This window comes from Delphinus delphis, chromosome 7 (assembly GCF_949987515.2).
Source record: "Delphinus delphis chromosome 7, mDelDel1.2, whole genome shotgun sequence".
Classification (NCBI taxonomy): domain Eukaryota; kingdom Metazoa; phylum Chordata; class Mammalia; order Artiodactyla; family Delphinidae; genus Delphinus; species Delphinus delphis.
The window spans coordinates 58,969,949-58,980,158 of NC_082689.1; the positions used below are offsets into that span (position 1 = coordinate 58,969,949).

At 39.8% G+C, this 10,210-nt stretch overlaps 1 pseudogene; it reads left to right on the forward strand.

Annotated features, from left to right (window-relative positions):
- Positions 1-2,542: 2,542 nt before the first annotated feature.
- Positions 2,543-3,224, forward strand: LOC132427870 (DNA replication complex GINS protein PSF2 pseudogene; annotated as a pseudogene).
- Positions 3,225-10,210: the final 6,986 nt, after the last annotated feature.

Sequence of the window (10,210 nt, forward strand, 5' to 3'; positions counted from 1 at the left end):
TACCCTTCCCTCTCCCCTCATCCTCAAGTCCATCCTCGATGTCTGCGTCTTTATTCCTGTCCTGCCCCTAGGTTCTTCAGAATCATTTTTTTTTTTTTAGATTCCATATATATGTGTTAGCATATGGTATTTGTTTTTCTCTTTCTGACTTACTTCACTCTGTATGACAGACTCTAGGTCCATCTACCTCACTACAAATAACTCAATTTCGTTTCTTTTTATGGCTGAGTAATATTCCATTGTATATATGTGCCACATCTTCTTTATCCATTCATCTGTTGATGGACACTTAGGTTGCTTCCATGTCCTGGCTATTGTAAATAGTGCTGCAATGAACATTGTGGTACATGTCTCTTTTTTTGTTTGTTTTTTAATCAATTTATTTATTTATTTTTGGCTGCATTGGGTCTTCGTTGCTGCACGCGGGCTTTCTCTAGTTGTGGCGAGCAGGGGCTACTCTTTGTTGCAGTGCGTGGGCTTCTCATTGCAGTGGCTTCTCTTGTTGCAGAGCACGGGCTGTAGGCAAGCGGGCTTCAGTAATTGTGGCACATGGCTCAGTAGTTGTGGCTTGTGGGTTCTAGAGTGCAGGCTCAGTAGTTGTGGCACATGGGCTTAGTTGCTCCGTGGCATGTGGGATCTTCCTGGACCAGGGCTCGAGCCTGTGTCCCCTGCATTGGCAGGCGTATTCTTAACCACTGCGCCACCAGGGAAGCCCATGTCTCTTTTTGAATGATGGTTTTTTCAGGGTATATGCCCAGGAGTGGGATTGCTGGATCATATGGTAATTCCATTTTTAGTTTTTTAAGGAACCTCCATACTGTTCTCCATAATGGCTGTATTAATTTACATTCCCACCAAGAGTACAAGAGGGTTCCCTTTTCTCCACACCCTCTCCAGCATTTATTGTTTATAGATTTTTGATGATGGCCATTCTGACCAGTGTGAGGTGCTACCTCATTGTAGTTTTGATTTGCATTTCTCTAATGATTAGTGATGTTGAGCATCCTTTCATGTGTTTGTTGGCAATCTGTATATCTTCTTTGGAGAAATGTCTGTTTAGGTCTTCTGCCCATTTTTGGATTCGGTTGTTTGTTTTTTTGATATTGAGCTCCATGAGCTGCTTGTATATTTTGGAAGGCCCATGAATTTTATATACATTTAAAATCAAAATGAAAAATAGTTGCCTGAGACCTCGAACACCTTAGAGATGGCCCTGGCAGGATCTAATTAAATACAGAACTAGTGTTCTAACTGCTTATCACAGATTTAGTAAGCATTTACTTTATTATAGTTTTTTAATTCTTAAATATGAAACATTTTAAAACCCAGAAAATGTACAAAATAAAATAAGACTTATGAATCCACTACCCTTTTGCTAATTTTTGCTACCATTTTGCTAATATTTGCTTCAGGTTTTTAAAATAAGTAAATCATGGTGAATACAATGAAAATGTACCCCCAATCTCTTCCGCCTTCTTCCTTTTGCAGAGGTAGCCCGTCTCCTGACGGTGGTAACATCTTAGTATGAGATCCTCTAGAAGCAGATCCAGAGGCAAGGATTTGAGTGCAAGTAGTTTATTTGAGAATAGTGGGGTGGGGAAGTGATACTGGGAAGGAAAAGAAGTTAATGCAGTGTGCTGATGAGCAGGTTATCCTTGTGGGCAACTGGGGCTCAATCCCATAAGGGACTTTGGGGACCTGTGTAGACAAGCCTCAGAGTTCTTCCATCTGAGGGCTAAGGAAGCTGGGGTGTTTACCCATCAACTCCCTTTGTCATTGGTTGTAGACTCCTTGGCATTCAGGCCTGCCCCGTGAGGGGCTGAGCGTTCTCCTCCAGCCTTCAGGTAGAGTGGAAGGTGTTTGCACTAAGAAGCTGGAGGGTTCAGGAATAATGAGCTTGGAGGGAATGTGGGTGGGTTCCTGCCAGCACCTGCTGTAGCCAGTATTATTCCCCGACGTGGTGTACTTTCTACATCTGTATATATCAAAAAGACAACATAGAGTGTTGTCCTGTGGGTTTTTTGGTGTACTTTCTACATCTGTATATATCAAAAAGACAACATAGAGTGTTGTCCTATGGGTTTTTTAAGTTTTAAATAAATGGCATCATATTGAACACATTTCCTACAACTTGCTTTTTTTTTAACTCAAAATTATATACTTGAGATTTATCCATGTTGAAATATGTAGATGTAAATCATTTATTTTAGCAGCTCTTTGTGTTCAAGTGTTTGAATAAACTACTTTCCATTTACCCAATTGATAGTTTGTTTCCATTCGTTCTTATATAATAGACATCTTCACATCCACGTGAGCTCGTGTTTTCTCTATGAGATTCCTGAAAAGCAGAGTGCTGCTCACAGGGTAGTCACAGCTTCATGTTTACTGGGTATTGCCAAACTGTTCTACAAGATATTTATGCCAATTTATACTACAGAAAGCGGCATGAGGAATTTCTTTGTCCGCACATCTATGCCAACATACCTGATATGATAAGATTTGTTAATTTTTGGCGAGTCTCGGGCTGGCCATGGGCGCAGCCATGGTCGCGGCGGAGGTGGAGTTTCTGGCCGAATAGGATCTGGTCACCATAATCCTGAACTTCAGTCTGGACAAGATCCACCTCATCGAAGGTGGCCTGGAGCCTTTCAACCCCAGCTTACCAGTGCAGGTGCCTCTGTGGCTGGCGATCAACCTGAAACGGAGACAGAAGTGTCGGCTGCTCACCGCCTGCCCCACCAGCCCCAGTGGATGGACGTGGAAAAGTTGGAGAAGATTAGGGATCATGAATGAAATGAAGAAACTTTTACCCGTATGCCCAGCCCTTACTACATGGAGCTCATCAAACTCCTGTTAAATCACGCTTCGGACTACATTACACCCTGAAAGCAGATGAGATCTGGAGCCTGATCAAGGACGTGCGGGACACTCGTATAGCCAAGCTCCGGGTGTCTGCCAACAGCTTCATGAGACAGCAGGAGGCACACGCCAAGCTGGATAACCTGACCTTGACAGAGATCAACACCAGCGGGGCTTTCCTCACACAAGCGCTCGATCACATGTAGAAACTCCGCATGAACCTGCAACCTTCTGACAGTGTCCAGTCTCAGGACTTCCAGGGAGGGACTGGTTTGTCAAGGCCTGTGTCTGCCGGCAGGAAGCTCACTGGGTGGTGTTTGAGTGCTCAGGATGTGACAAAGGTACTCACGTTTCTGGAGTTTTAGAACAACTTTTGAGTGTATGAAAAACAGTGCACTGAAGCAAGGAATGGGATTATAACCTTGTTGGAAAGCAACAGGCTTGGGCTTAGTCCTCGAGACATTCTGTAATTCCACATCTGTATCAGGGAGCCAGGTGTCCTTTTATGGGGGGAAAAACATTCATTAGCAGAACAAGTGATTTCCCTAGCAGAGCCCCATGTCTCCCGCATGGGACTGTCACGTGCAGGTGAGTGTTCGGTGACGTCAGGTGTTGCTTTTAAGATAGAGACATAGCAGGATGGTGACGTGGCTTCGGCCTTTTTTTTTTTTCTTCCCTTCTTGATCCTGATCTCTTGGGCTAAATTTAGAATTTCCTACAGAGGTTGTTCACCCAGAGAAGGACAGCAGATGAGTGGCTAGTGAGGGTGACCTATGTTTATCATGTATGCCCTGATGCACAATAAAGATGGAATAAATCCCCCCTCCAAAAAAAGAAAGAAAAGATTTATTAATTTTTGCCAATCTGATAGATTGAAATGGTATTTTATTATTATGATGTTTTAAATGTTCATGTCCCTTAGTTCAGGTGAGGTTGAGCATATTTTCTTACGTGTATTGGGCATTTGAATATTCTCTTTTGTGCATTTCCTGTTCATCCCCTGTGTCTTTTTTTTTTATTGGGTTGTTTATATTTTTCTTAGCAATTTGTAGACATTCTGTACATATCCAGGACATTAATACTTTGGGAAACAAACATCTCTTTCTGTTCTGTGGCTTATCTTTTCACATTGTTTATGGCATTTTTCAGTCATAAAAATTTTTAATTTTAACGTAGTCAGATCTAACAGTGTCTCCCTTTATACATTGTTTGGCTTCTCATTTAAGAAATTTTTCCTTATCCTGATGCCATAAACGCATCCTGTGTTTGCATCTAAAAGTTCTAGTCTCATTTTTTATCTATGGGCCTTTAGCCCATCTACGGGGTGAGGTAGGAATCTAATTTTATAGCCCGTGGTCTTAGATCCATTTATTGAGTAATCCATCCTGTTCCCACTGACTTGTAGTCCCACTTTGGATTTTCTTTTTTATGTGGGTCTGTTTCTAGGCCTTATTTCTATTCATTTGTCTTTACTTGCACTGATTTAAATATTATAGTTTTATAATAATCTTTCCTATAGGGTGACTCTACCTTTATTGTTTAAATTTTCTTGGCTTGAATTTCAAGATCACCAAATTATGTGAAATACTCTTTTAGATTTTGGTTAGAAATACATTGAATTTCTAGAATAAATTGGGGAGAACCATCATCTTTACCTACAGAGTCTTCTTTCTTTTTTTTTTTTTTTTTTGGTGAACACGGTATATGTTGTATAGTTTTTCTTTATATCATTTATTAGAGTTTTATAACTCTCCCTTGTATATCTTTTATTAGATTTATTCCTAGATATGTTAAATGCTTTGTTGCTTTTGCAATATGTATTTTAAAAAACTACTTTGTCTAATTGACTGTTGGTGATATATAGGAATGATATTTGTGTATGTGTCTATGTGTGTGCTTAAACTAGTCAAATTATGTCATTGTTCTAGGTCTATAGATTCTTTTTTTTAGCCCATTTCATAAAGTTTTTTTTGGGGGGAAATTATCTATTTTGTTTAATTTTCAATGTTATTTATATGAAATTCTTATTTGCAAATCACTGTATATAGGTGTTCTTTTGGACATTCCTGGTATTTGTCCATTCCTAATACCTTATTTGTGCCAGGATTCTTTTCTTATCCATCATACAAGAAATTTGTTTATTTTATTAGTCTTTTTAATAATCTGGCTTTTTATTTCTTTGATTATTTTTGTTATTTGTTTTGTTATTTATTTCATTAATTTTGCTCTTACATTTATTTTCTTCTATTTTCTGAGTTAAAGCTTTTGTTTTATCTTGTTTTTGTTTTAGTCTCCTAATTTATTGATTTAGATTCTTAGCTCAGTAACTTTAAATGTTTCTTCTTGTCTAATATATTCATTTAATACTATAAAATTTATCTCCAAATATTACTTTAGCATTATTTTTGATACATAGTTGTATTTTGATATATAATTATTGATACATAGTGTTTTCATTATCTTTCAGTTCTAATTTCTGCTATGTTATCCATCTTTGACCCATGAATTATTTTGAAATATTTGAAAAAAAATTTAAATGTCTAAATATATGGAAATTATTCTTTGTTATTTACTTCTAACTTTATAGCATTATAGTCAGAATATTCTGTCAGTAGGATAGAATCCTCACCCAGCCACCTAACTATACAAAAATTCTAGAATCACTTTTTCCAGCCCAGACCTCTCTTAAGCTTCAGTTCCACATATCCAATTCCTCTCTTGTCACTTCCACCTGGATGTCTCACAGGCCCTTTACACTCAGAAATACACACATTAATTTCTTATATCCTTCCCCTCCCTCCTGCCCCTGTAACACTGGCTGTTCCTCCTGGGTTCCTTAACTTGGTGAGAGATGCCATCATCTTCCCAGTCAGCAAAGCTGGAAACCTCAGACCTCCCTCCACATACATATCAAATCAGAGAACTCATTCCATCTGTTTCAGCTCCTTGATATTTCTTGTATCCATCCCCTCTCTAGCCCCACTGCCGCCTCCGTGATTCATGCCCTTGCCATCCCTCTCCTGGATCCTCATGCCCTCCCTGTGCTCTCCCTCTCTCTACAATGTGGTGTCCTCAAATCTGTTCTCCACATAGTACTACATGAATTGTACTGCATGGAAAACTTATTTTGTCTCCCCTGCTTTACACTCTTGCATGACTCCCTGTAGTTTATAGGATAAAGTTGAATCCCTGCATTATGCGACCCCACCTGCCTCTCTCACCAGCTCTGCCTTGCTCTATGCCCCAGTCCTGGGAACAAGTTGCTGTTCCCAAATAGTGTCAGGATGTTACAGTTTCTGTGAGATTTCTCAGGCTGTGCCCTCTCTCGTGCATGCATTTGCTTTACTTGGTCTACTAAGCAAACACTGAAAGATTCAGCCCAAGTTTCACCACCCTCAAGCAGCCCACTCGGTAACCCCCTTTTATGTACCCTCTAATCTCAAGTTGGGCTTGTCTGGTTAGACTCTAAGCCCCTGGAGGGCAGAGACCATTTCCAAATTGTCTCTTTGTCTTGTTTGTTGGATAAAAGGAAAAAATGAGTACTAATCGTGAAGAAAAATATGGCTTCAGAGCCAGTTGGATGTTGGGAATCTTAAGAACTATCCTCTCTTTCCAAAGTAAGTTAAGTTGCCTCTGGAATTTCAGAAGAGGTGTGGGGTGAGAATTGCAGTGTTAACTCTTTCTTGTCTGGAGGAGGGCATGTGGAAATGCTGAAAGAAGAAGCACATGAAAGTAAAGCTTAAGTAAATTACATCCTGTAAAAACTTATAGGAGAAATTTCTCCAAAGAAGTTATACAGATTGCCAACAAACACATGAAAGGATGCTCAACATCACTAATCATTAGAGAAATGCAAATCAAAACTACAGTGAGGTATCACCTCACACCAGTCAGAATGGCCAACATCAAAAAATCTACAAACAATAAATGCTGGAGAGGAAGTGGAGAAAAGGGAACACTCTTGCACTGTTGGTGGGAATGTGGATTGATACAGCCACTCTGGAGAACAGTATGGAGGTTCCTTAGAAAATTAAAAATAGAACTACCATATGACCCAGCAATCCCACTCCTAGGCATATACCCTGAAAAAACCATAATTCAAAAAGAGTCCTGTACCACAATATTCATGGCAGCACTATTTACAAAAGCCAGGACATGGAAGCAACCTAAGTGTCCATCAACAGATGAATGGATAAAGAAAATGTGGCACATATATACAATGGAATATTACTCAGCCATAAAAAGAAACGAAATTACTTGTAGTGAGGTGGGTGGACATAGAGTCTGTCATACAGAGTGAAGTAAGTCAGTAAGTCAGAAAGAGAAAAACAAATACCATATGCTAACACATATATATGGAATCTTAAAAAAAAAAAAAAGGTCATGAAGAACCTAGGGTCAGGACGGGAGTAAAGACACAGACCTACTAGAGAATGGACTTGAGGACACAGGGAGGTGGAAGGGTAAACTGGGACAAAGTGAGAGAGTGGCATGGACATATATACATTACCAAACGTAAAATAGATAGCTAGTGGGAAGCAGCCACATGGCACAGGGAGATCAGCTCTGTGCTTTGTGACCACCTAGAGGTGTGGAATAGGGAGGGTGGGAGGGAGGGAGACACAAGAAGGAAGAGATATGGGGATATATGTATATGTATAGCTGATTCACTTTGTTATAAAGCAGAAACTAACACACCATTGTAAAGCAATTATACACCAATAAAGATGTTTAAAAAAAAAGGAGAAAAACAAATACCGTACGTTAACACATATATATGGAATCTAAAAAAAAAAAAAAAAAAAAATTGGGCTTCCCTGGTGGCGCAGTGGTTGAGAGTCCGACTGCCGATTCAGGGGACACGGGTTCGTGCCCCGGTCTGGGAAGATCCCACATGCCGCGGAGCGGCTGGGCCCGTGAGCCGTAGCGGCTGGGCCTGCGCATCGAGAGCCTGTGCTCCGCAACGGGAGAGGCCACAACAGTGAGAGGCCCGTGTAACGCAAAAAAAAAAAAAAAAAAAAAAAAAAAAAAAAAAATTGATTCTGATGAACCTAGGGACAGGACAGGAATAAACACACAGACGTAGAGAATGAACTTGAGGACACGGGGAGGGGGAAGTGTAAACTGGGACGAAGTGAGAGAGTAACATTGACATATAAACACTACCAAATGTAAAGTAGATAGCTAGTGGGAAGCTGCTGCATAGCACAGGGAGATCAGCTCGGTGCTTTGTGACCACCTAGAGGGGTGGGATAGGGAGGGTGGGAGGGAGACACAAGAGGGAGGGGATATGGGGATATATATATATGCATAGCTGATTCACTTTGTTATACAGCAGAAACTAACACAACATTGTAAAGCAATTATACTCCAATAAAGATGTTAAAAAAAAGTAAAGTACAGAAAAGAAAAAACTTAGCGGACATCCAGCTTTTTTTGTTTAAAGAATGTTCATGAATTGTTCAAAATCAACTTGGTAATCTTTAGAATAGTTGTATTATCATTTTCGCTAATAAGGTATGCTCTAAGAGGGGGAAGAAGACTCACAAATGCTTCCTTAAATGAAAAGTATTTGCTTATGATACTAGCCTAGTTTTCAACATCACTTTTCACATCAAAGGAACTCAGTGGAAGCATTTTCTCGTATTTACTTCCTTCTTCTTCCCCCCCACCCCATCTCTACCTCTGGTCATAGATTTAGTTCCAACAGATTAAATAAAAGAGCAGCACTTGGAAGAAGCATCCAGAGACATGGTCAGGATGAGACTCCTTCTACTTCAGATCAGGCAAAGAAAGGCAAAGAGAAAAAATCTCAAAAGCTATCCTTTTTCTCCTTTATTAGTTTAAATACGTTTCTAGATTAGAACACAGAGTATGTCTCAAGTAAGGGTAGGGCAGCTTTTCCCAACCTGTATTTCACTGAATAGTACTTCACGAGATTTTAAACAGTGTTTGGGTGAAAAAAGGTTTGGAAAAGGGTTCCTTTCAAAGTTCATAAAAGGTTCTGAGATGTCCTGCAGTTGAAAACCTATTTAACTGTATTTAACCCAGCCTTTCCCAACATTTATTTGATTATAAAATCCTTTTATATGGAGCACCTATTAACGTGCTGCAGAAACACATCATTTGGATAAAAATAGTCTGATTTGAGGGCAGGTGTTTCACTTAGTAAAGATTATTCTGAAGTAGTAAAGAGTTAATGAACATCTTAAACCACCTGAAAAGCAGTGTCAGAAGATTTAAAAAATGCTGTCAAGAACTCATAAAATATACATTATATTGTGTAGCAATATTGTAAAATGCTGTATGATACATTAAAATCATCAGATTATACCCCATTACCCTACAATCTTCTAATCACATATTTATACATTTTACATTGTATCTGCAAAATGATTCCTGTTATAAATATTGTGCTTGAATTACAGAAGTATGCTGTAACCCCAACTATGAAGGATTCCATGAACTAAGAAAGTAACAGCTTCAGATAATGAGAGTGTCAGGGCAAAAGAATGATTAAAAATTATAGCATTACAGAGCTTTAGAGCTAAAAGGAACGTTAGAGATAATTTTAATACAACTCCTTCATTTAAGACAAAAGGAAATTGACAATCATTTATGAGGTCTTCAAGAAGAAGAACAGGTGGCAAAAGTGTAGAAAAGATGGAACACTGGGGACAGCATTTTCCCTTATGCAAGACGTAGAAGAAAGGGTGAAGTGCTCTGGGAAGATGAGGTTAGAATGTTGAGAGAAGGAAGTCTGGATACACGATGGTTGACATACTTACATGTGTCAGTATGAGGGTGAAGAATTACACAGACAAGCAATATGGTCAGCACAAGACACTCACCTAAGCAGACCAATGGGTCATGGTGGGGAAGAGAGGGTCCTGAAGCTAAGAAGCATCAGGACAGTGACTTACATTTAACTAGTTGCTCACAATGACTACCTAAAGTAAGTAGACACACCCATCTCTGAAAACAGCACTGCTCACCTAGAACCCCACCAAGATCGAATTCAGCCATGCGAGTGCTCCACAGTGTACACGCGTTCTCCAGGGTTAGAGACAATTCGATCAGAAGTGGACACTGGCCCAACTTTAACCTCCTCCCCTCTGTGGGATGTGCCTGAGCTGCTGGTGTGTCTAGAATGGCTACCTCCTGCCAGCTGTCTTCTTCCTCCTCCACTAAGAGGAAGCTGCATTTTTCCAGGTAAGTGGAGGGTACATTCCCAAGGGAAACACTTTGCTGTCAGCCCATGGGGTTAGGTTTCTGGCAGATCGTGTGGCCGATTGCCATTCACTGCAAGTATCTTGAAAGTCTCTATCAGAGAGCAAGCTCTGCACATCTG